General features: G+C 43.6%; 1 protein-coding gene across 2 annotated transcripts in view; it reads left to right on the plus strand.

The window, feature by feature from the left end:
- The window catches only part of ZNF703 (zinc finger protein 703), a 51,715-nt gene extending 25,139 nt beyond the window's left edge, over nt 1-26,576 (plus strand). Inside the window, exon 4 of one of the 2 annotated variants that reach the window (XR_008598228.1) lies at nt 26,487-26,576. The gene's annotated coding sequence lies outside the window, so the exon portion shown is untranslated. The remainder of the gene's footprint in view (nt 1-26,486) is intronic. The other variant, XR_008598229.1, reaches the window with a different exon arrangement.
- The last annotated feature ends 788 nt before the right edge of the window (nt 26,577-27,364 follow it).

Genomic DNA, 27,364 nt, shown 5'->3' on the forward strand with positions numbered 1-27,364 from the left:
CAGCTGCAAGGGAAATAAAAATAACCCAAAGCAAGCAGGTCTCAGAGGGCATATGCCTACAAGATTCCACACATGAAATAAGGACATGCTTGTAGTATCCCTATTATCATACCCCAGGGTCACTCTCTAAGCACTTCCATATTACATATTGGCAAAAGATCTCCTCCACCTTCAGTTGAAGCTATCTTATACCAAGTCAGGCCATTGGTCTGTCAAAGTCAGTATTGTCTCCTCTGACTGACAGCAGCTTTCCAGGGTCTCACCTACATCACCTGCAGCATAATCCTTTTAACAGGAGACGCTGGGGATTGAACAAGGCCTGAAACCTTCTGCAGGTTTCATATTGCAGATGTCATATTGCTGAACCATGGCCTAGGGTCCCCTAGCGGGAGGGGGGGGACTCAGTGCTTACCTTCCAGAAGTTCCGGGCATGCTCCTTGTGTGTGCATGGAACCACACCAGCACGATGATGTGATGGCATCATGCAAGGTGGGAGAGCATACACGTGCTTAGCAGCGGACCAATTTAGGTTCCAAACAGGCCCGTTTGGCCTGCTGCAAAGCACAGGAGCATTCTCAGGGCAGTGCAAAGACGTCAGTGATGTTGTGCTGGCCCCAGGAGCGCCTGGGAGGCTTGTTCCCTGCCTCCCCCCCACACACCGGGCCAGGTAAGTGGTGGCAAGGGGTAAAAGGTGGGAGCAGGGGATCCCGCATCCCCACCGTGGGAATGGGATCCCATGGTCCCATCACAATAATGACTTCTCAGGGGCCAGTACCAGAAAGTAAGAACTGTCCTTGGTAAATAGAAACAATTGGATTATATACCAGGTCTACTGGACACAGGAACAGGATCCATTCTGAGGGACGAAGTTGGCGGTTGATGAACTCAGATGAAATGCAGAGGGAACAGCAGCTGAGGGTAATTTCTTTGCAACTGCAAAGGAGACCATGAGGTTACAGTGCTGGGGTTGAAGCATTCCCTCAGCAAGAGTCAGGACTCTATAAGAGCAAAGGCCTACTCATAAGCAATGGCCCATTTGGGGAGCAGCAAAATATAATCTGAAATGTCTCTGTGCTTAATTGGGAACAATTTGCAAGTATTATCTGGAAGACCCAGAGTAAAACTAGTGCAAGCAAATAGCAAAATGTATCTTATTCAGCTTGTTTTTAAGGCCTAGTCCCTCTTGTGACCTTTAGATTGAAAACAGTAGTTGACTACTGCCTCAAAGCAGTCAGTGTGTAAACTGAATCACAAAACTTCTTGTCAGCACCGGCATGAAGCATTCTGTGTAAAACAGATTTTTGAGAAATGCAGCAAGATACCGTGCTCAAGAGAAATTCTACTGAAGAGTAGCAGGTCAGGAGGAGCAGGAAAAAGGGGTGGCTTTGAGGCCTATAAAAGATAGGCCTCTGGAGCTATTTTGAGAATAAATATGGAAACACCGAAAAAGTATTCGTTTGGTGGTGAGTCGGTGACCTCCTTTCTTCTTTCTAAGCCTTTATGCAACTAGTAGAGCACAATTATTATATTTCTGTGGTATGTACATTTGGATTTTCAAGTTTGTTGCCTAAATAGTGTTAGGGTATTGGACTAGGGCTGAGGCGGAAGGACCCCAAATCAAGTCCCCACACAGCCACAAAACTAAGTGGGCCGGTCACACTCTTTCAACCCACAGGGTCATTGTGAGGATATAATGAGGGAAAGACCCTTTTGTGTGGTACTGTACTGCGGTTAGCAAAACCTAGTTCTTCAGTAAAACAGAGTTGCTAGCTGCTTCATGCCACCCATAATAAGTTACCATTTGCAAGTACGCTTTTATATGGAGGCTTGGGGAGGGCAGGGTTTGAAGAGGGGAAGGACCTCAGAAGGGTATAATGCCATAGCGTCCATCTACCAAGGCAGCCATTTTCTCCAGGGGAAACTGATTTTCTGTGGCCTGGAGATCAGTAATTCCTGGAGATCTCCAGCCACCACCTGGAGGTTGGGAACCCTACAAATGGTTCCATGCCAGTGTCCTGTTCACACAGGGTGAAAGTGGGTGGTATTATTATGCCTCTTAAATATCATTGAAGGGTGTGTGAGAGAGGAACAGAAAGGGTGGCATATGGAGTTGTTGTAGAATACTGGTCAGCACAAGGCCCTCACCCTTTTATCCTCTGGCCCCACACCACACAGAGCTCTGTTCCTTGCCCTGTTTCCTCCTACAGGGAGGCTCCTACTCTGCCCTTCCCTCCGCATCTCCTCCTCCACTCCATTTGTTTCAATGAACAGCCCTTTTATCTATTCTGTAGGTACAAATGAAGCTGTCCAGTTTGATCAGGTCTTTGATATGACAGGTTGAGGGAGTCGGGGCCCCTTGAACAGAGCGGGCCTTGTCTGTCAGGGCTGCCTGACACTCCCCATAATAGCCAGATTGATGAGGTTCTGAAAGTAGGGCCCGGCGCGTTTTCAACTCTATTTTGGGTGAAAACACTTCTTGAAAGATCTTGAAAGGAGCTGGCAGTTTAGTAGTTCAAATGATTAATGAGTGCTGGCTCCGCTGGGTGGATTTTGTTGGCCGTGCCAGCAACAGTGGGCCTGTTCCAACAGGCCAGAACATGAAGCTCCCTCTCTCTCCCAACCAGCCCCCACCTCTTCCAAATAACTCTCTCTCCCCTTTACACACACCCCCTCCATGTTTTCCCGGAAATGACACTAAGGCGACAGGCTACGCCATATGGAAAAAGTTAAATATAAATAATTGCTGAAAGAGAGGCCTAGCTAAGCAGAGTCAGTGAAAGAGGTTTATGGATTCAGGAACATGGGCCTGCATATGTAGAATATATTTAAAGATGATAAATATGATTCAGTAAGTCGAGAATCAGATATTCCCCCCCCCCTTTTTTTTTTAGATGCAGGCAGAAGCTTACAAAATCCTGATCTCGCTTAAGTTCTCCAAAACCACAGCTCCATAAATTTGACGAGACAAGCAGGTCGGAACTTGGTTTTTACAGGCTCCCTTTGAGGTAGGCCTAGCATCATGGGTTGACTGCAGAGGAGAGCAAAACTCACTTAGTCTTAAAATTTTTGCAAGTGAAAATAGGGATGTTTATAGAACACCCGTTTTCTTATACCAGGAATCACTACACATGACCTCCACTTCTAATATTACATTTTGCTTATTGTACGGCTCTTGTTGGTTGTATCCATTTACTATGTCATAGCTTGACTTGCACTTATTTAAAAGTAAAGAGGATATCTTTCGGGTGAAAAAAAACACCTTTATTGTCCTGCAATGTTTTATTCCTCAGTTTTTCAAAATATACTGATGACAGCCTGAACAGAAGGATTTCAGTGGCACCTTAGAGACCAACAAGATTTTCAGGGTGTAAGCTTTTGAGAGTCAGAACTCCCTGCTTCAGACACCCAGGCTGTATGATATGGCACCTTAGAGTTCATGCACACCCATTTACTTGACTTGACTGGGCATGGCAGCTGGTGCCTTAATGGTAGGGTTGCCAACCTCCAGGTGGATTTGGAACATCTCCTGGAATTACAACTGGTCTGATTTCCCCCTGGAGAAAATGGCTTTTGGAGGGTGGACTCTATGACATTCTACGCTGCTGAGCTCCCTCCCCAAACCCACATGCTTCACCCCCAAATCTCTAGGAATTTCCCAACCTGAAGTTTGCTACCAGACTTAATGGTCATCCACCTACGTAGTTATCTTGCTTATGCACCAGAGACAACATGCATCCCTTTGTACATGGTCTTAGAGATTCAATTTCTGTATGTGTTTACATTCAATGACAAGTTGTGCTTCAGTGTGCTTTATTATTCATCATGTGGGATATATTATGGTGAATCATCTCATGCTGCATTTTAGATCATGGTTTTAACATTTGTATTGGAACAATGAAATTGTGTTTTATCTTTAATTGTGTATTGTTTTAATTTATTGTATTACTGTACGGTGTTGTAACCTGCCCTGAACACACTTGCAGGAAGGGCAGGCAAGAAATCTAATAAATTAAATTAAAATTAATTATTCACAAGTCATGATACTTGGTGACTTGGGGAAGCAATCCTCAGCAGGTCTACTCAGAGGTAAGCCCCAATGGTGCTTAATCCCACAAAAGTGACTTTATGATTGAAGCCTTTATATGCATATATCCCATATTTGTGCTTGCTCACTAGAGACAAGATGAATGCTCCCTAACATAGTCTCAGAGATTTAACTTCTGGACATGTGAACTCACACTGTCAAAATTTTAATAAGCCATCATAAAGAGGTAAAAACAGGAACAAAACAGGGACCATGTCTCACCAGCAATAAGTACTAGAAAATCCGAATTGTCAATGGTAAATAGTTGGGGCGTATGAACACTTTCCACAGGCCGGGTCTCAGGTCATCAGTCTATGAACCACCGATTATTGGCCTTTCTGTTTGGCCAACGCTTTATTTGCAAGATTTCCTCTTTATTTCAAACCTGCACAACATGTAACCCCATGAAGCCAAATACAACTCACCAACCATGTCTTAAGGCTTGCTGAGTGCTTGACAATTTGAATATTCCACTAGTGAGCAAAAATTCTATTTTCTGCTAGAGATGATGGCAGCTGATTATAATCAGCATCTGAGCTAAGTACTTGAACAGTTTTAGAAATACTTTCATAATTACTTCTTAGGTGGGCTTCGGTTCTGGCACCTCCCCATTTTACAAAGGAAGTGCTGCAAATATTCACAGTTCACTTATTTAAAAAAACAAAACAAGCATCTAGCCCTTATAGTTTTAAGGAAACAGTTGACAATGTGCAGGAAGAAGCGTCTTGAAGACTCCTACAGTGGCATGCTTCAAACTTGTGGAGTGCCAAGCCAAGTGCAATCCATTAGCTAGGTCTTGTGGCCTGCTGGGTGTTTGACATTTGGAGTATACATTGCAAAGGAAAAATTCTGCTTTCTGCTGCAGAGATAATTGTAGACAATCTGAGATATATACTTTGTCCTACCCATTTCATAAATACCATGAGTTTTTAGGCAACTTTGAGTCCTCCCATTTCACAAATAAGCCATTACAAAAAAGCATAATTTACTGTTTTAAAAAAACAAGTTGCCACTCATCATACTTTTAAAGTAATATTGGACAATGGGTAGGATGTTAGCAGTGTCAGGGTCACAAATCCTCCCATAACTTCAGGCATGGCACCCGTTGCTATAATCAAAAGGCTTCAGAATGTTTCATGGCTGTACTGCCTGTCATCCTCCCACTCATTCTTTTCCTCCTCAATTCACTTCTTTTTTTAAAGAAAAAATATAGTTATCACAAAACATTAAGATAGAGTCAAACTACACAAGACGAATTCCTTCCTTCCTTCCTTCCTTCCTTCCTCCCTTCCTTCCTTCCTTCCTTCCTTCCTTTCAATATCCTCTTCCAGGATACCTGGCAGAAAGCTATTTCTCAACATGGTAGACTCTTGCAGAAATTATATTGTCGCCTAATTCTTCTCCACTACTCCTCATGTATTCTTTTGTCAACCCTGCTCTCCAGTTCTGTCCTGCCCCTTTATGAAGGCTGAATCCAACCAGGCTAGCTTAGATATTACATTCTCCTTTACTGTGTGTCATACAATGTGCACATCCAGTATACACAGTCATCACTGATGTACACACACTTTTGCACATGACTAAGCTATGCACAGGAGGAAGAGCTTTAAACCTGTAAATGTATGTGTGTCATGGTTCAGATTTGACAACAAACCAAGATTTGTCATGTGAACAAACCTGAAAGATCCTCCAACTAATGTTCCCTATTCCATGTGCAGTGATCTAATGAAAGGCTCCCCCTTTGTCTTTATTTATGAACCATAAACTGTGGTTTGCTGTGTTGCCTGCAAACCAGGATTCCAAACTCTGGTTTAACCCTGGAGAGAGAGAGAGAGCAAACCATAGTTTGAGGTTTGGATGTCATAAGAAACTATGGTTTGCTATGGAACGGAAGGCTTTAGTTTGATGCCCCTGTAAGCTGATGAATACAACAAAAGTATTTAATCAGAACTGCATGTGAGAGGAGAGTGCCAGAAACCATGTCTTTACAGTCATTACCGTCAGACATATGAAGCAGCCTTATACTGGGTCAGACCACTCAGTATTGTCTGCTTTAGCTGGCACTGGCAGTAGCTCTTCAGGGACTTAGGCAAAGAAACATTATCTTCAAGCCCTGAGATCCTTTAATGGGGGGTGCCAGGGATAGAATCTGGAACTTTCTGCATGCAGAGCTCATGCTCTGCTACTGAGATCCCTCCCTACACTGAACCATGCCCACCTATGGGCATGGGGAACATGTTCTTTGCCAGTAGGGAGTCTCTCATTGAGCCCCTTCTCCATAAACCCAGGAGCAAACTGATCCTGATATTTCCATGCAGCTGGAAAAAGAGTTCCCTGCTCTTTCCTTTATCTTCAGATGGATTTTCTTTAGGCTCTTTGATTTACTTATAGACATTGGCCTCATTATTCTGGAAAGAGCCTGCTCCAGTTTTGGGTTCTGCCGTCTGCATCTTCTAACACCTGGGCCTTTGCATGGCCTTGACAGATCTATCACTGGAGAGAGGCTTTTCACTGACCTGCTGAAATGGAAACATCCAAAGAAATGTTTTCTCTGTGCGCACACGTGCAGGCATGTAGAGATCCAGCTAAGCCTGGCTTGCCTTTGATCTGTGTCCAGATCCCATTAGTCATCTTCATCAGGACATCTCTAGCCTAGTGTTCCTTAGAACGGCAGGGAGTGCCAGGGAAGAAAAGCTATTCCCACTATTGCCTCCATGCAGAGTGGCTTATTCATTCATTCGTGTCTGGCTTTTTACTTGAATCTGCTCAGCTATTACCAGTTTGATCTATGGCTCACAGGGAAAGATTGTATTCATTGTCTCCAGAGAGTATTTGCTGTTTGGTACAGAATTCTAGTAGGTATTTGCCAGAACTGAAAAATCTTGAAAAACAATTTTGTGATTTGTTGTTAGCAAATAGAACAACAGTGACATTCCTAGTGTACCAGCATAGTATAAGGGGTAGTAGGTAGACTTGGGACCTGGATTCGAATCTCTACTCAGGCATAGATCAAAATTATATATGTTGTTGGAGATCTGTGATCAGCACCCCCACCCCACAAAAACTGTAGGGCAACCTCATATAAATTGATGTTGCCATGCTGGGGAAAGAGCCATTAAAATTCTTTGCCCATGCACTGTTTCCTTGAACAAAAATCACTTCTCATCCAGGTGCTTTAAACACTGGTAGGGAAATAATGACAGGCTCTAAGCTTCACTAAGGCAGCTGCAGGGGGCGTTTTCAATTTGGTAAATGGTATGAGGCAAACATTTAACCTTGTCGATGGTTGTTGTGGGTTTTCCGGGCTGTATTGCCGTGGTCTTGGCATTGTAGTTCCTGACGTTTCGCCAGCAGCTGTGGCTGGCATCTTCAGAGGTGTAGCACCAAAAGACAGAGATCTCGATCTCTGTCTTTTGGTGCTACGCCTCTGAAGATGCCAGCCACAGCTGCTGGCGAAACGTCAGGAACTACAATGCCAAGACCACGGCAATACAGCCCGGAAAACCCACAACAACCATCGTTCTCCGGCCGTGAAAGCCTTTGACAATACATTTAACCTTGTCCTTTAACCCAGAGCCAAAGCATGGCTGATTCTTGCAGCTAAACTACATATCTGGGTTCATTGATTCCCAGTGTCCCCAGTATACTTTGTCACATGCCCTCAAAAGTAATTCACAAACCCAGAAATGGGCTGAAATGTAGATAATGACCAACTATGAGTAGGTGGCTTATTACTCATGTCATCTTTTTAAAAAAACTCTTGCTCTAATCCATTGAAGACACCTATCCCAAAGACTATCAAAATCTGGTTATTGGAATTGCAGGAAAATCCCAGCCAATGTTGGGGGAAAAAATAAGGATTTCAGTGCCGTTAACATTCCCTTTACCCATGATAGTCTGTGTTTTTAGTGCTTAGACTAAGATCTGGGAGACCCAGGTTCAAAATCCTGTTCTGCCATGCGAGCTTGCTGGGTGGCTTTGAGCTAGTAACACTCAGCATAACCTAACTCACAGGGTTGTTGTGAGGATAAAGTGAAGGAAAAGAGAATGATGAAAGCTGTTTTGGATCCCCACTGAGGAGAAAGACAAGATATAAATGAAGTAAATCATAATAAATAAGTAAATAAATGTGCACATAAATCAACAATTTAAAACGTAGAGGAAATGTTTTGCTGACTGCTAAGGAAATAATAGTCAGATGAGTGGCTTGTAGCACTGTTACCTCTCTGTGCCTGATCTGTGACTTGCAATGCAATCCTCATTTTAATTGGAAGTAAGTGCCACTGAAGTCAATAGGACTTACTCCCAAGTAAATGTGCATAGGTTTGCAGCCTTAAATAAAAAGTGCTGCTGAAACACATTGCAAGTCCTCATTGACCTATCAACTCTTGGCAGCTCAGGATATGACCACATTAGGAAAACAGTGTTCAGATGGGCATCTTAGTTTGAAAAGAGTGTTGACAAGCCAAGAAGGGATTCAGAGAAAAGCTACAAAGATGATAAAGGATTTCAGGCAAATCCTATGATGAAAGGCTAAAGGGAATGGATATATGTGAGCTGCAGGGGAGGAGATTAAGAGAAAACATGCTGACAGTCTTCCAATTTTTCAAAGGACACCAGGAAGAAGAGGGGGCAAGTATTGTTCGCCCTTCCCACCAAAGATAGGTCAAGAAGCAATGGTTAGAAACTGCAGGGAGGACGTATTAAGCTGTGTGTTAGGAAGGAGGTCCTAGCTGAAAAATGAAAGATGCTTGTACTAAATCGTTATACAAGGAATGATGTCAGAAGGATGCTTTTTGAACAGACTCCTTCGAAGAGTTCATTAGGAATGTTTGGCTCAAGAGATGAGATTCAGTCCCACCCTGAAATTCTTGGGGTTGTCAACATCCAGGTGGGGCCTGGAGTTTGCCCAGAAATACAACTGGTCTCCAGATCAGTTCTGCTGGAGAAACTGGCAGATTTGGAGGGTGGACTCCATGGAATCACATCCGTGCTGAGCTCCCTCCCTTACTTAAACTATCTGTAGGTTCCATCCCTAAATCCCCTGGAATTTCCCAACCCCAAGTTGGCAAGCCTAATGTCCTCTTATGGCAGGCCACATTGCTGCAGTGACAGTAGAAACCCAAACGAGAGTTTTCTTTTCAGGGTCTAGACTCTACGTGGCAACCCTGCTTCCTTGGGCTCTTCGACAGGACTGGTTCAAGATTGCCACACCGAGAAAGATACATCCATCACCTCCTGGGCCCATGCTGCCATTGGCTTGGACCAGTGTTGCCAACTCCAGGTTGGCAAATTCCTGGAGATTTGGGGTAAAGCCTGGTGAGGATGAGGTTTGGGAAAGGAAGGAACCTCAGCAGGGTATGATGCCGTAGGATTCACTCCCCAAAGCAACATTTTCTCCAGGGAAACTGATCTCTGTAGGTCTCTGTAACTCCAGAAGATCTCTTGGCCCCATCTGGAGTTTGGCAACCCTAATTTGGACCCAGCTGGCAGCAGCACCGGGAAGTGATACAGGCTGCAATTTCCTGAGAGAGTGTGTCTATGTGCATTATGTGAGAGTAAGCCCCATTGAATATAGTGGGACTTACTTCTGAGTTGAGTAAACATGAAGAGGATCGTGCTGGCAGTCACCTCCCCTGCGACTCACATCTGAGATTGAGCTCTGAAGTTTACAGGCATCTTCTTTGTTGGACAGAGAATAAGAAGCAAAAATCCAAAATCCATTTTGTTGCTCTGTCAGAGCTACATTGTGGTTCTGTTGTGTCTTACTGTTATTTTTCAGCAATGCATTTCATGGCAACTTTTCAGCAGTTTTTAGCCCTAAAGATGATTTAGAAATATGCACGCGGCTATCTGGTTGTAGCTAATTGCTGCTTTTCATTTAAAGGATGTGGAAAGAGCTTACCCTCGAAAGGAAAGATAGAATAACAACAACAACATTTTATTTATATACCACCTTTCAGGGCAACTTAATGCCCACTAGGAGTAGTTTACAAAGTGTGTTATTATCCTCACAACAATCACCCAGTGAGATGGGTGGGGCTGAGAGAGATCTGAAAGAGCTGTTACTGACCCAAGGTCATCCAGCTGGCTTCAAGCGGAGGAGTAGGGAATCAAACCTGGCTTCCAGATTAGTCTTGCCATTCTTAACCACTACCCCAAACTGGCTCACAGTAAGATAATCTGCTTGCTTTTCTCATGTTCTCTGGTTTTCCATCTAATTCATTGTAGCCAGTTCTAGGGAGCTGAGTTCTACCAATTTCAGTTTCTTTGCCTAGGGAGTTGCCCCTGTACCAGTTTCACATCAGCTGTGATTTCCTATTTACGAGGTGTCCTTTCTCTTGCATCCCATTCTATCCACTTACCACTGAAATACAAGGATCATGCTAGGACAAATACAGTAGAGACGGTACATGTGTATTGGGGGAAATAGCCAAGTTGTTTGATGCCAAACATAGAAGGCCACTTGAAGGAGGCCGGCTCATGTCCCCGAGGCTCTTCACTTGCTTTTCCCAAGACAGCTGAACTCTTTGGAGTGACTGGCCCTGTCAGGATTGTCAGTGAGTGATTAATGACCAACAACCTTGAAATTGCCCTCATTGCCACTTTGGGTATTGTATGGCCTGATGCTTAATGAGTTCGGACATATTTTTGCAAAGCTCTTTACTGAGGCAGCTGTTTAGTCTCATGTCTTTATGTGTTGATGGAGTGGTGCGTGTTGTGTGTTTGTGAGAGAGACTGTGCAAGAGAGATAGAAAAGGAGGGACAGAGAAGAGGAGGAGGATGTATGCATACAACCCCAAAGGTCCATCACACCAATCTGTCTGGCTAATTGCAAGGATCTGATACTGACTCACTGCACACAGAGCCCCATTGCACCCCATCTCTAGGGTGCAGATGCTCCCAGTATTAGGTGACATTTGCTTAAGAATGGTTCTGATTTTTTCTTATCTGAATTTCTCCTGAACTTTTAAAGCACTTGGAGTTTGTTTTCACGGCAGAGATGATACATAAGGATGTGTGTTTGGATATTAGTGAATCAAATATGGTAAACCAAACCAGCTATTTTTATTCATAGTGTTACATGTTCACTGGTTGGAGCCGAGCTCATTTGGTGGGGAATGCGCCGGAACACCATTGGCCATTTGGGGCCCGTTTTGGCTGAGATCAAGGCCAAAACCACCCAGGGACCCCTCCTCTGCCCAGCACCGATCTGATATGGGCTGTTTTGGTCCTGATCCAGGCCAAAACATGCCCCAAATGGCCATTTTGAGCCATTTTGGGCCCGTTTCGGCCTGGATTGGGGCCAGAAGGCTCTGATCGGGCCATTGCCAGGTGGGGGAACACTCCCCCATCTGGCAACAGCTGAATCCTGGCCATTTCTGGTCTGATCAAATCAATTATGCTAATTACACACTTCTGGTGATGTCAAGGGGTGTGGCATATGCTAATGAGTTATGCTAATGAGTTCCTGCAGCTCTTTTTCTACTAAATGACCCCTGGTTTGGAGCAAGAGTCAGGTCCAACAGCACCTTAAAGGCCAACTAGATTTCCAGGGTATGAACTTTCGATAGTCAAATCTCCCTTCATCAGATACTTGAAGCTTTGAGACTCAAAAGCTCATTCCCTGGAAACCTAGTTGGTCTTTAAGGTGCTACTGGAACTGATTCTTGTTCTTATACTGCAGACTAACTCAGCTACCCACCTGAAACTAAAAATTAATGGCATTCATTAATATCAGTGTACCTTATTCTTGGGCCTTGCTAGGTGGTTTAGAATTCCAAGAGTACAGATGGAGGAGGAGAGGAGAAAATGTGGCTGTTTTTCTCTTCTCCCATCTCACTTGTTACATGAGCCGGTTAGATGCCATGGCAGAAACCGCAACTGCTATTGACAGGCCAGTCAGGAGGCTGATGCAAATAGTGGGCCTTGCCACACATTTTTTGGTGGACAACCTGGTGCAGATATCCAGTGAGAATTTTGTGCCTCCCAGTGGCATGTTGACCTTTTATGCTCATGACCATAGCACATGGAGAGAAGTAGCTTTGGCTTTCCTCTCTGCTCTGTTTTCACATCTGCAAACTACCCCATGGAGATACTATTGGCTCCATTGTGAAACCACATTCCATGCGTGGCTGCAAGAGAAAGAACAGCATGGGAGGAAAGGGACTCCGTGGGGAAAGTTTCTCTGTGTTGCTGTCAGTCTTTTAAGAGTGTGTGTTTGTGATATGGAGAAAGTCACTCAACTTGTGTTTAATACTGACTGCCCCAGGACCTGGCTAGGGTTATCATTCCCACCAATGGAAGCAGGAGATCCCCTGCTCCCAGCCTCCACCCTACCACCACTCACCTGGCTAGTGGGAGAAAAGCATGGGGAATAGGCCCAGGAGCTCTGGAGAGTGCAGGAGCATGCTCCAGAGCTCTTCCTTGTCATGCTGGGAATGACATAACAAGGAAGGGAAGCCCCCCTCACAGGGCTGATTCAATGAAATTCAGGTATGATTTGATGAAATTCAGGTGTAACAACCACATCTGTTTGATAGTGACTCACACCTGAATTATTTACAACAGCTGTCTCTCCACTACAGCTCCCCTCTTCCCCCATTTTGTAATTTTGGTTATAAAGGAGTTTACAAAATAATTATGCACTTCATGCATCTGATGGTGTGAAGTTGAACCTACAAATGCTTATATGCTGAAAAATAAATGTACTCAATCTATAAGGTGCCAGGAGATTCCTCTTTATTTTAATCCATTTGATGATGAGCCATGACTGTTGCCACAGGAGGGCCTTGATGTGGTCAGTGTTTTATAGGCATCATCCATGCGATTCATTTCCTTGTGTAGCATTCAGGATTCTCCAGAATTAAGCCACAGAACGAGTTTTAACAATTGGGATCTGTCCTGAAGCCTGTGCAATGCTTTTGAGCATGAACCTCTGTGCCTTGCTTACAAAAGTCCAAAAGCACCTGGCTGGCTAAATCTTCCCCAGTTATGTCCCTTCAGCTTTCCCCTACCCCACAACAAAGAGTGAAAAATACCAGTTTTCTCCCTTGCATTGCATTCTGCTTGTCTTCTTTATCCTAGCCTTCTCCCTGTTTTTAATGGAAGGATCCACAGTTCTGCAGCTAAGCTCACATTTTGCATACATGGGCTCCCTGCCTCAGCTACCAAAATCTCTAATGAAAGGGAGGGGCTGTGGCTCACTGTGTACATCTCTGTGGCAGGAGCAGATCTACATTTTTGGGGCCCTGAAGCTTGAACTGTTCTGGGGGCCCCTTCGCAACCAGCAACATCCAATAAGGCCCAAATAGCAGAGAACGGGGTGGTGGGGTGGGACCCCTGAAAATAGGTCATACAGTGAACCCCTCATCAGCAATGGTCTGGGTAACCGCTATTATCTTCTTCAATGGGGTTGTTCCATGGCAGATCACCACAATTTTAAAAAAAAGTTTAACCATTACATCTCAGATTTTGATTAAAATTGCTGTACTGGGTTATCAAACATGTCAAAGTCACTTGTGTGAATAAAAATTTCCTAGGCTATGCCTTATAGTTTTCGTGTTATGTGGAATGAAAATTAGGGGAATGTTGTATACATGCATGATGCATGAAGCGCAATAGTAATATTACAGAACGCTTCAATCAGGTGTTGCTCACAAATAAGCTGAAGAACTTTTGCACACTGCATTTTAGATGGAATGTGTTCTGGGATTTCCTAAGGTGTAAATATTCTTTGAACTGATGACACTCGTTTACTAGTTTGTGGTCAATATCATCTTTGTAATGCAATACTATATGTTTAATATTGTCCTCATCAATTTCAGAATTGTTCACCAATTCTGAGAGGAACTTGAACTTTTTCACCATCTGCTCATATGGGTCAGTCCTCTTGCCTAACTGGATTACCAAGCAGTCATAGAGTTGATTTAGAACTTCTATTCTAAATTTGTCAACTCCTTTCAAAGAAGCCCTACCACTTGTTCTATCTGAAAATTTCTTTGTAACAATGCATTTGGAAGCATCAGAATAACCTGAAGTAATATCTTCACCCAAACCTTTTGTTTCTGATTCATATTGTGCAATTTTCTTGGAGTTCTTTAACGAACAAAAGTAAAGATAATAGCAGAAGATAACCTTCAAATACATCAAAACCAGGGGTTTGGCGTTTCTTCCTTGCTTTGTTGAAATGCTCTTCCCAAACCACGGTTAAAATAGCACATTCCAACTTTACCAGCTTGTGGTATAAATTCTTTGCATCTCGTTTATATTCAGGCTTCTCTTCTGAGTCTTCAAAAATATGTTTGAGAGTTTGTAAAATACCTGTATATCCATTTTTAATTGCCTGGACGGCTTCATATTGTGCAGACCATCTAATTACAGTTAAACTCTTTAGGGAAAAATCTAGATTTCCCTGTGTGTTTTAAATTCCGCATCTTCGTAGAGATCCAGAAAAGAAAACATCGAGCTCCTGCAAAATGCCAAAATAGTCAACAACTTCAGGCATAGTAGATACTGCCTTTACTCCAATAAGGTTGAGTGAATGGGCTGCACATGGTACACAGTCTGCATACCTGTTAATGTTTTTAAAGAGTGCTTGCAGCCCTTTCTCTGAGCCCTTCATGTTAGATGCATTATTGTAGAACTGACCACGGATATTTTCAAGTGAAAGCTTATGTTCACACAGAACTTCTTGTATTTTGTTAAACAAGGTCGTGGATGAATGATTTTCTATTGGTATTTATTTATTTATTTGTTTATTTGTTTGTTTATTATATGTTTAGCCTTTTTGTACTGTGCATCTTTGTGGATGCTGAAGATATTTGTAACCAATAATATCCTAATCAAAAAGAGTCCAGTAGCACCTTTAAGACTAACCAATTTTATTTTAGCATAAGCTTTCGAGAATCAAGTTCTCTTCTTCAGATGCCTGATACAGAGACTGGCATCTGACGAAGAGAACTTGATTCTCGAAAGCTTATGCTAAAATAAAATTGGTTAGTCTTAAAGGTGCTACTGGACTCTTTTTGATTTTGCTACCACAGACTAACACGGCTAACTTCTCTGCATCTATGACCAATAATATCCTAAAGAGCCTTGCTATGAAGTAATAGCAGCTGGACTGGAATGAACGAGGGTTCCTATGAAAACAATACTGGAACAGCAGATAAGATTTTCAAGCTGTACCTGGGAGTTCTCACTTGGATCCAGTTCTTCTCACTTGGATTCTGAATCCCACTTCACCTTTGTTTTTAAAGATCTCCAACAGTTGCACAGGTTAACAATCTTTACCTGCAATAATCCAAAGCAGGCCTTGAAACAATAAGATCTGTGCAGAGAGCCAGTTTGGTGTAGTGGTTAAGAGTGCAGGACTCTAATCCGGAGAACCAGGTTTGATTCCCCACTCCTCCACTTGAAGCCAGCTGGGTGACCCCGGGTCAGTCACAGCTTCTAGGAGTTCTCTCAGTCTCACCCACCTCACAGAGTGTTTTGTTGGGATAATTATAACACACTTCGTAAACCGCTCTGAGTGGGCATTAAGTTGTCCTGAAGGATAGTGTATAAAATGAGTATTATTATTATAATATTATGATTATTAGGCCTTTCCCCACCCTTATGGTGCTGTCGCCAGGCCAAACTCCTCAGAAGCATTGACAAATAGAATATTAAGAAAGATTTGCAACAGTTCTAAAAGGATTAATAACTATAAAATTTCATATTTTTCAGTCATATGATTTCCCATTAAAAGTCTTAATAATTCCAAATGAACATTTAATAACTTCTCAAGAAGTAACCACCTTTCTTCAATTCAATTCAATTCAATTCAATTCAATTCAATTCAATTCAAATACCTTTAATGGCATACAGACCACCTTTGTTTTAAAAGATCTCTAATAATTGCACAGGTTAGCAACATTGGCCTGCAACAATCCAAAGCAGACCTTGAAACAAGATCTGTGCAGGCCTCCCCCCCACCCCCTCCTTATCGTGCTGTTGCTTCTTCCTGGGCCAGGCTGAACTGCTAGGCTGCTGGGAACAACCAGCCCATGCTCCATTCTAAGGTCAATATTAAGTACTTCAACCCATTGGCTTATGATTCTATTACTAAAATAGCCTTATTTTAATAACAAACACTTTAAAAACGCCATTATTTTTTGTTGAAAAGATTTTGTTGAAAAAAAAAGTTGCTTCAGGGGCCCTCTAGGATTAGGGGCCCTGAAGCTTAAGCTTCATTAGTTTCCCAGTAGATCCACCTCTGCTCTGTGGCAAGCGTAAGGTCCCAGGTTCAATTTCCGGGGGCATCTCCAGTCAAAAGGTGGGTGATGGGAAAGACCTCTTCCTGAGACTCCGGAGAGCCACAGCCAGTCTGAGTAGTCACATTGGAATCAAGAGTGACTTCCAAGGCTGGGGCAGGCAGGTGGTTGCTCCTGCAGGAGTCATTTGGAAGTTTTGCCAACACCACCTACTTCCAAGCCAAAAACGTGGGTGAAAATGCATTTTCCCTCCATGCCCTCAGTCTTCCCTGAAAGCCAAACAACAGGTGACGCTGGAGTTCTGTGACTGTAACCTAATAATATGGTCCTGAAAAGCCATGGGGGGGGGCTTTTTGGAATGGGGCCATGGCTGAGAAGACAGACTTAACCCCTCCAATAAGGAAAAAAAAGACTAGTAAGAATCTTGTGCCTGTCTTTTTTCCCTATTGGTTAAGCTCCAATAAAGAAAAAAGACTGGTAATCATCTTGTGCCTGTCTTTCCCCCCTGTTGGGAACCTAAAGCATCTAGGGGGGAACAGATGCAGAGGAGTTAGCCGTGTTAGTCTGTGGTAGCAAAATCAAAAAGAGTCCAGTAGCACCTTTAAGACTAACCAATTTTATTGTAGCATAAGCTTTCGAGAATCAAGTTCTCTTCGTCAGATGCCTGATACAGATACTGGCCAAATACAAATAGTAGGGTGGAAAGAGTTAATCTCTTTCTCCTTTCTTCTGTAGCTCCAATCCTGATTGGACCTCCTGAAGCCTGTTTTTTACATGACTGGAGTTCCAGTCACAAAACCCCAAGGTCACATGTAGTTTGTTCCCCTTTCCAAGCAGAAGATGCCAGAGAAGAGATGTGGAGAAGGGTCTGGTGTCTCTGCATCTCCCTCTTCCAGTCTTGGAAAGGACTCTGGACATTTGGAGAGGTGCTAATGAGTGTGCTCCTCATCTCCTTTGGGAACAAGATCCAAGAGATGGTGATTGTTCCTTTCAGGAGCTCCCCTCACTGCACCACAAAAACTGGCATCTTCCATGGACCTGCTCTGAAGGACTGCGCAATCCTAAACAGAGTTACATCCTTTTCAAGCCATTGAAATCAATGGGCTTTGAAAAGTGTCACTCTGCTTAGTACTGCAGAATCAGAGATCATCAGACACCGGTGCCATGCCATGCCATTCAGACAGCCCAAAGGAAACACATACATGAGGCCAGCGGCTCTGTCCATGGGGACAAATCAGTTTCTTCCAGGCTTTTCTGTTTCCACAGCAGTCCTTTGCCCTGGTCACATCTGCCAGCAGTATGTTGGAAGAACCCTCTAGCAAGGGCTGGGTTTATTGCAGTTTGATTTCTCTGTTAAAACAATACCATGAAACAAATGCATTTGGAAATCTGGGATGTGTTTGTACATTGGAGATTTATTGCTCTGATGGCTTCCAGGGGGACGTGGCCTTTCATTCCCTTCCTTATTGGAACAGATCCTATTGCAGAGTTGAAAGAGATCAGCAGTTCTGATTTATTTGAAGGAGGAAGCTGGGGAAATGCAGCATTCTGTGTTCCTGGCTTGGACCGTCCAGAGTCTCTCGGCCAGGAAATGCAATGATGCTTCGTCTGTGTTCCTATTTGTTTGGTCCCGGCTGGGCCCCAGGCCCTGTCCTTGACATTTTAAAGGGAATCTGCCTAGCTTAGCTGGTTGCAAACCTTCCCAGTTTGTCTTCCCAGCTGACCATGCTTATTATCCATTTTCAATCCACCTTTCTCATTTTGCTTGCCATGCTTTTTTCTTTCTTTTCTTTCTCTTTGCCTTGAGCTGCCTTATAATGTTCAGTGGCCTGATTAGGAGCAGAGAGCCTCATTTTTTATCTCTCAGCTTGTGATGAATCCTCCCCACTCGCCTTTTCCAAACCCAGAAATTACACAAGGGCTCGAGATGCCAAAGCAGAAAGAACGCAGCTGCTTGGACGAGAGTCAGTGATCGTGCTGGAGGACTCTTTTCATGCATTTCCAAGCTAGCCAGCTCCTGCTTTCTCTCAACTCTCCCTGCTCAACAGTCTGACAAGGAGGATTAGGAAGCTCCGAAAGCAGAACCAAGGAGAGAGCTGATGTTGGCTTCAGCCAGCCGCATGATGGTGATGGTCATCTTGACTGGTACCCAGTCCCTGCTGAAAGTCATTTCCAGCCAAGACCATGTTGTTCCATACTGTAGACTAGGCTGAAATAGAGTTAACAGAGCAGATGTTGCTGAGAAAGCATTCTGCTTCGTGTAAAATAAAAAATCAATGACACTGATAGGGCAGAACTGGACTAAAATATTTGACCCAGGATTAGTTGTTCTGCTTTTAAATATTGCAAGCTGGAGGCCTGCAAGGAATGACAGGAAAGGGGAACAATTTGAAATTCCTCAACCAATCTCAAACTCTCAGTGGATTGGGCAAACTAACCCCCTCTTCTTTTTATTCTCAACTGCAGTCAACAATCTGTGCTCTGAGAGCAGAACTATTCCTCATTAGGCCCTTTTGAAGGGTATTTTTAAAACTTCTGATTAATTTACAGTCATATTTTTCTGCATACCTGGGAAGTCCCCTGAGTATATGGAGACCCCTACCATATCTAGGCCCCTGACCTGGATGGTCCAGGCTAGTTGGATCAAGAACAGTTGGACCTGGTTAATACTTGGATGAGAGACCAGCAAGGAAGTTCATGCCTGCAATGCAGAGACAGGCAATGGCAAACCACCTCTGAACATCTTTTGACTTGAACCCTGCAGGATTGCCATAAGTCAGCTGTGACTTGAGGGCACTTTCCACAAGCACCGTGTCTGAGGTTGCCAGCTCTGAGATGGGAAATCCCTGGAGATTTGATGGTGGGCCTCCAAGAGAGGGTGTGGTTTGGGCAGGAGAGGGACCTCAGCAGGGTATGTTGCTACAGAGTTCACCTTTCAAATCAACCATTTTTCTGCAGGGGAACTGATCTCTGGTTTTTCTTCAGATCGCATAAATCTTTCGCCTTTTACTAAATCTGTCGCCTGGAGAGCAGTTGTAATTCAAGTTCACCTTAGCAGCCCTAATCTATGTTTGTAGGAGGTCTGATTTTTCTGCTTTCAAGACTGCCACAGAAGCCAGACATTTATTAGATATTCTGGCTCTATTTATTTTTACAAACAATGCACATCTGTCCTGATTAATGCCCTACTGGTCATACACATTTATTTCATGTGCCATATGGCAAAATGGGTTATATTGTATTTCACTGGGGTCTCTGATTCTTGTGGCCCCCTAAAGGCTAACAGGTTTATTACTGTAGAAAAGAGCAAGAGTCCAGTAGCACCTATAAGATCAACAACATTTGTGGTAGAGGATGAGCTTTCGTGAGCCACACAGCTCACTTCTTCAGACAATGGGTTTATTGCTGCATAGGCTTTTGTGAGCTAGAGCCTGCATCATCAGGTGAAGTCTCACTCAGAGTTTGTTTATCCTACAATCAATCTGTTGGTCTCCAAGCCTGCTCCCTTTTCATTCAGGGTAAAATTCCTTACTAAAAAAAATGTATTAAACTTTCAACTTGATCTTACTTTAAAAAGATCTTCCCCGATGTAAAGATTCTGAACCTGGGCCCATTCTATTAGAAGTATGGTAGAGTCCAGTTGAGTGGTGCTAGGCTGAGAAAAGAGAGAGAGCAGTTAGGTCCATTACACTTCCATTTTCAGCAAGTCCCAGAAGGAGGAGATTTTGCTGTGTAGGGCTGCTAAGGCAGGTGGGCCTGCAGTACTGCATCCTGCCCCCACCAGGGATATTGTTGAGATAAAATGGGAAATGGAGCACCATGTTGGACCCCTTGGAGGAAAGTAGCATCTCGTAAGCAGCCATCTTCCTTCATAGCAGTTTCTTGCAGAATACTGAAAGAGCTCATTTGGGGCCGAGGGGGTGTCGTTTGGGTGCTACAACTCAGCATTGTGGGTTGCTTTAGTCTCTGGGACTCTTTTGCTGCCCCAAAGCTTATGCAGAGCGGTACTGACCTGGGCAAGATGTGCAGTTTGTATGGTTGGCTTCCTTTAGGGTGAACATCTTCTGAAGGGAAAAAGGCAGAGGTGCTTCCTCTGTTGTCTGCTGTGTATCACAGTGAAGCATAATCTGAACTGAGGGTTGGTAGACGGGTGGAGGCAATCAGATAGCGTCAGTTTCTGTCTCAAAGCTTTAGAACATACAAAAAACAGTTTGATGGATCAGATACCTAGTTGTGCATCCCGTCTCCCAACCAAATGCCTTCAGGAACAGACCTTCCTTTCTGTTAGCTCACTGCCACTATTATTCTTGAAGTACATTGCCTCTGAATATGGAGGTTCCATTAACTGTCATAGCTAATGGACATTGATACCCCTATCCTGTTTGATTTTGTCTAGTCTTCCTTCTTCCCACCCCCTTTGGTTGATAGGGTTGCCAACTCTGGGTTGGGAAATCCCTGGATATTGGGAGTGGACCCTGGAGAGGGTTGGCTTTGGGCAGGGGAGGGAGCTCAGTAGGGTATAATGCCATAGAGTCTTCTCTCTAAAGAAGCCATTTTCTCCAGGGGGACTGGAGATCATTTGTAATTCTAGGAGATCTCCAGACCTCCCCTGGAAGTTGGCAGCCCTATCTGTTGGTCACATTTTTATTCTAATCCTTCCTCTAAGGAGCTTCTTGCCACTTGCCTTCCTCCATTTAATTGTCATAAAACACTGTAAAGTAGCCTAGGCTGACAGCTAGGGGCTGTCACTCAACAAGCTTAATGGCTGATTGGGGATTCGAACCTGGGCCTACCCTTGTCCTACTCCAGTATTCTAACTACTGCACTACACAGGCCCTGTCTTCTGGAGTTTTCTCCACCCCCCTTTTTCTATGGCCATTTCTCCCAAGGAGCTTTTGTTTCTCGAACACGTCTCCCTCTCCTTCTCTGCACAGATGGGTTCTGTTTGCCATTAGCTTCCCTTCACCCACCCCTAGGAGCCAATCGGAGCACTAATTCTGATGTGTTTTTTGGGCAAGTCTACTTTCTTTCCCTGGATGAATTGTGGTTTCTTAGTGCCATTAATCATTTTCTCTTTACAAATGGGATGTGGAGCTGGAAACATTGCTCCTTTATTTACTGACAAGATGACCTGGCATCCTGGCAGCTGTCCACTGGACTGGCGTCTGGAAGATTAAGTGAAGGAAAAGCCTCTGGGCAAATTCCCCACAGCAAACTCCGAGTCCCCCCTTCCCTCTCTAAACACTGGGCTCATCCGGGAGGGCTTCCGCCAAGACCCCAAGCGCTCAGCAAGACCAAGAGTGCAGCTCAGTCCCTAGCCAAGAGCTGGAAGTGTTCCACCAATCTGCCAGTGTTCCATCCAGCACTGGTAGAGGGACAGGAGGCCAACCTAATCCATGCAGATTTATCCATCCAGGAGGCAGGTTGCATGCAAGAGATACAGAAATCAGCAGTTAAAGCAGTAATTCCCTGGCAGAATATTTCTGCCCCTGAGCATTGCTGAAGAGAGATCTGACACCTTTATGAGAGAGCATCAGGAGAAGGGATGCTCAAAACCCACCTAATTCAGCTCTAGAGCTAGTTTTTCAATGAAGTGTTAGTCTGTTGGTCAACCCATTTGTACCCATTCAGCAGGTTGCTTCACTGATGCCTTCCTAAAAGTACAGTCCAGAACAATCAGCTTTTCATGCAGCTTTGACCACCATTTTCCCTACTGAACCACTGGAGGGATTTCTTTAAAAAATGGCAATTGCTATTACACGCTAACATTCTAATTGATCTAATATCACAGTCTCTGAATTCCCAGCTTTCATTTTGTAAAATGTAAGTCTCTGGCCCTTTCCTTCGTTGAGTTCAAAGGGATGCACGTGACTTTCCCCTGCTGTTTCAGCACCGTGCAAGCACTTAGCTGTTGCGCTTGCATGGTGCTCAGACAGCAGCCCTGGTACCTCTGCTGTCAGTAAGACTGAAAGACTCCCCTCCCCTGTGGTCAGCACCAGAAGGTGGAAACCCACCAGCAAACCATGGAAACTAGAAGCCACGCTACAAGTGATGAATTACACTTGCCTGGCAAGTAAACAGACTCACGTGTATTCCTCCCTGTTCACTTGCCATTCACTTGCCACTTGATCAAGTGAAGCGCAGGTGAATGGCAAGTGAACAGGGAGGAATACACATGAGTCTGTTCACTTGCCAGGCAAGTGTAATTCATCACTTGTAGCTTGGCTCTAAGAGGCATCAGTCTAGGTTATTAACTGGATGAGAGACCTCCAGAGAAGACCAGGATTGCAGAGGCATGCAATGGCAAACCTCCTCTGTTGGTTTCTTGCCTTGAAATCTCCAGCATGGGTCACCATAAGTCAGCTCCGGCTTAATGGTACTTTCCACCACCAGATGTATGAAGGATAGGTCCATCAAGGAAGAGCCAATTTGGTGTAGTGGTTAAGAGAGGCAGGACTCTAATATGAGAGAACCGGCTTTGATTCCCCACTACACTTGAATCCAGCTGGGTGGCCTTGGGTCAGTCACAGCTCTCTCAGAGCTCTCTCAGCTCCACCTACCTCACAGGGTGTCTGTTGTGAGGATAATAACACTGACTTGTCAATCACTCTGAGTGTGACACTAATCTGACCAGAAGACACCTGTTATTGACATCATATATCATCTGTCTGCCCTACCCCAAGTGATGGGGTGTATGGTGAACACTGACAGCCATCTTGGGTAACCTGGTTTTAACTTGATAATCTGACTGTTTTTACTTCTATGTATTGTATTTTAAATTATTTTATTGTTATTATGGTGTTGTAACCATCCCTGAGCCTGTTTGTGGGTAGGGCGGGTAAAAATCAATTAAATTAAATTAAGAGCGGTATATAATCATGAAGTTATTATTAGCCAAATTTCCTGCTCCAGGTAGCCTGGGCCCTTTCCACTCTGCTTACAGGGGCTCTATGGCATCACATTCCTGTCAAATTCTCTCCCTTCCTGGAATGCCACCCTCCCCAGGCACTGCCCCAAATCTCCCAAATTTTCCAAGCCGGAGTTGGCAACCCTACCTTTAACACATGCTACGAAACCTGTGGTACTCAAGACATCCCCACCTTTAGCTCCCAATAAATACCGATGGACTGAAATAAGGGCCCTTTCTCCTTATCACCTCAGTAAGGAGCAAGTCGATGCAAATAGTTCGTGCCATGCCTGCCACAGCAGCGAGTAAATAGGTACACAGCACATATGTGAGCAGTTTCCTACTTTCCACTTCAGGCCTGTCAGAGGGTGATTAATGACTAACAGCCAGAGCGCTGCCTTGATTGCCAAGTGCTGTATTGTTAATGCTGACATTTAATGAGTCTGGACATCCTTGAACACAAATCGGCACCATCATCCACAAATAATGTTTGATAGACTTAATTTGTTAAGTTTTTTTCCCTCCCCCCACTTCCTTTTCAAAATGGTGTCAGGGAACGTATCCAAGGAGAGGGTTCCGACTCACCATCTTGTCAGAAGGAATAATAGTCCTTCTGTACCAGCAGTCCAGTGGAGGGGATTGCCATGAAGCAAGGTTCACGGCTTCTTTCTGAGGGGTCTGTCTGTCCGGCACAGAAATGGACGCAGAAAGCCTGAGTGGTTTCTTTGCAAATGGCAAAGATTCATTTCCAGGAACAAAAAGCTGTGTTCACATTTATTTCATATGAAACTGAGGAATGTGCGGAAGCTGGATATGGACATTTCCTTTGGGACTATGATTAGAGATGGATGGCTCAGTAGAGGAGAGACACTGAAGCTTTCACTAGGAATGTTTGAAGAAGCTCCTTTCCATTTCTTTTTGGTTTTGTAGATTGTGGTTTTCAGTATTTTCATTTTGCCCATTTTTCTTACTAGTATTCCTGATTTCATGCCATTTTAATCCCATTTTTACATTAATTTGATGCAAAAAGCAAAATAACATTGAACACTGCTTAAATTTAACAGAAAAAAATAGCAAAGGGCAACAGGGATTGGCTTGAAAATACAGACTTAGTCCAATTTAGTACAAAGGAGAAAAAAAACCTCAGGTAAGGGTAGGGGGTCAAAACAGTGGGGAAGCAAAATTCTTTATCATCTCTATCTTCCATTCAGAATAACTGGTCAAAAGTAGTAGTAGTAGTAGTAGTAGTAGTAGTTTATTTATTTAACTTATATTTAAGTTATATACCACCTCTCTATCATATTTAGTGCTTGAGGCAGTTTACCTGTCCTAAATTTCTTTTGCCATAATCCAAAGTTTTGTTGCCTGGGTGATTGTAGGTATTTGTGGCTTCTTGCAAACAGGGCATCCATTCTTCCCCCACCAACTCTGTCCCTCTTCTTCCCCCATTTCACTGCACCCTTCTTTCCCCTCTCCATCCATCCATTGGTCCATCAGAGGGCAATCTCCCATTCTCAACTGGAGGGGCAACTGAAGGAGCTGTTTTCTTCCCTGCCTCATGGCACATGTGAAGTTGCTTCCTACTACATTAGGCCATCAGCCTATCAAGTTCAGTATTGTCTACTCTGACTGGCAGTGGCTTTCAAGTGTATCAGGCTGAGATCTTTCATGTCACCTTGTACCCAGCTGAAGTTGCTGGGGATTGAACCTGAAACTTTCTGCAGTGCAAATAGGGTTGCCAGCTCCAAGTTGGAAATTCCTGGAGATCTGGGGGGTGAAACCTGGAGAAACCTGGAGAAAGTGGGGTTTGGGGAGGGAAAGTACCTTGGCATGGCATAATTCCGTAGAGTCTACCCCCAAAAGTAGCCATTTTCTCCAAGTGAACTGATCTATGTGGCCTGGAGACCAGTTGTAATTCCAGGAGATCTCCAGCCACTACCTGGAGGCTGGCAACCCTAAGTGCAAAGCAGATGCTATACACCTGGACCAAAGCCCCTCTCTCATAGGAAAAGCATCAAGTGCTCCTAGGGAAATGGGCAAAATATCATTTGTGGGCCTTCTGTCTGACAGGTTGTGGGCCTCACCAGTTACCCAACACCCCTTCTTGCCTCAGCCAATATATGTGCTTGGGAAGGAAGTGTGCATAGAAAGATATCCACACACTATCAAGTTCATCTTTGTTTTAAACCTCAGGTCATGCCAAAGCAAGAGACATGCCTCCAGGCTGTTTACTCAAATCTCACTGACTTCCAACAGAATTTATGCTCCCAAGTTTGTGTAAATAGGACTGGAGTCTGAAAGAACTATACAAAATACTGGTTGTCAGTATAACTTTAAATACAGAATTAGAAGGCCAACTATCAATAAGATTGCGGTGCAATATAGAATGTTTAGATCAAAGAGAAAACTGCATTTAGCTTCACAAAACAATCTCTAATTTTTTTTCTGGCCACTCCCTCAAAGAGGGCGACTTTGTACACAGTATTTCAGCCCTGGTGTCTGAATAGGGAACATATTTTGTTTATGTCATCCTGGACTCTTCTTCTCACTCACATAATCATCAAACAACCCCAGCATATCAGAGATTTGTGACAGTGTTGCAGGAACTGATGGAATTTTCAAGCTCTGATTGCTGGACTCTCTAGCCCTGTACAGATGAAATATCAACAGTGAGTGACCATGCATTGGTGGGTGTGGGGGTTGCAGAATAGCGACAGCATGCTCTGACTCCAACCTACTCATGCTCAGTTTACTGCATGGAAACTGTGTGCATGGATGTATGTGCATCTCTGTGTACAATGGGGAACCTTGGAAAAGCAGGATTCCCATTTCTGAGGAGAGAACTTACACAAGTATGGTCATTATGTTCACAGGTCCCATGAAGGGATAAGTCCTCCTCACAGTGTAATCCTAAAAAGATTGACCATTTTCTAAGCCCATTGACTTCAGTGGATTTAGAATGGTGTAATTCTGCTTTGGACTTCACCAACAGGGGCATTCCATTCATTTGGATGTGCCATCTGAACATGGCTTTTATGTGTTGGTTTTTCCATCCATAAAATGGAAATAATAGATATTTTCAACATTGCAAAGAAGGGAAATCCAAGGTTTCTGCCAATGCTAAGTTTGCGTTCATGGGGAAAAAAATAACAGCAGAATTTTTCATCATCTTTATGAATTTTTAAAGGACTCAAAAAAACAGATCCAACAATACCCACATCTTGTTTCTGATTTTTTCCAGGAAAATCCTCATGAATTGGAGACACTGGAAGCACAGAGCATAAACTTCTTGAAGGGATTTATGATGCTGTTTACAGCAAGAATTATTATTATGAAATATAGAAAATATCAAGAAATGTCACATATCAAGCAATGGCTGCACAGAGTGTGAACAGTGATGTACCTCAAATCGACAATATTCTGCCAACTACAAATTTATATAGGGGCCTCCAAAAGTTATAGCTATATCTATGTGGATGATTAATTCCAACATTACATTGTCCATGCTTGTGCCTCCACTGAAAGTATCCCAAAATAATGTGTGTGTGTGTGTTTGCGGGGGTGGGGGATAAACTGACTAAATAAATACCACAGACCTGTGCTCACAAATCTATACTTAATGGGTATGGACTCTTAGGCACAGTGTAATGCTTGTCTACTTTATCATCTTCTGGGTTTCTTAAAAGGGGTACTGAGCTGATTTAGTGTTTTCCCAGTGCAATCCTACAAACACTTTTGTGGAGTAAGACCCATTGAACAGCTCTTAGAATTCAGAGTAGAACTACTTAGGATTTCTCCATCCGTTTTATCTCACTGTGATAATTGTAACAGACACTGAATATAGGTATCGTCATTCAAAGTATTAGCATCAGGCTCACTGAAGCAGTTATCAAAAGAACAGTGTTTCTTCCTTATTTCTAATCATGACCCATTATTATCATTTTTAAAATCAATCTTTATCCCAGAGTTCAGATTCCCTTGCTGAAAAACTTGGTGGTCTGAGACCTGCTGTACCTATATTGTAAAATTGTCACTTTTAATTTTTTAAAATCAATGTTGCATATAGCTATAAACCTATGTGGGTAATCAATTCCAACACCACATTGTCTATACTTGTGT

Source organism: Eublepharis macularius, chromosome 14 (genome assembly GCF_028583425.1).
Source record: "Eublepharis macularius isolate TG4126 chromosome 14, MPM_Emac_v1.0, whole genome shotgun sequence".
Taxonomy (NCBI): Eukaryota; Metazoa; Chordata; class Lepidosauria; order Squamata; family Eublepharidae; genus Eublepharis; species Eublepharis macularius.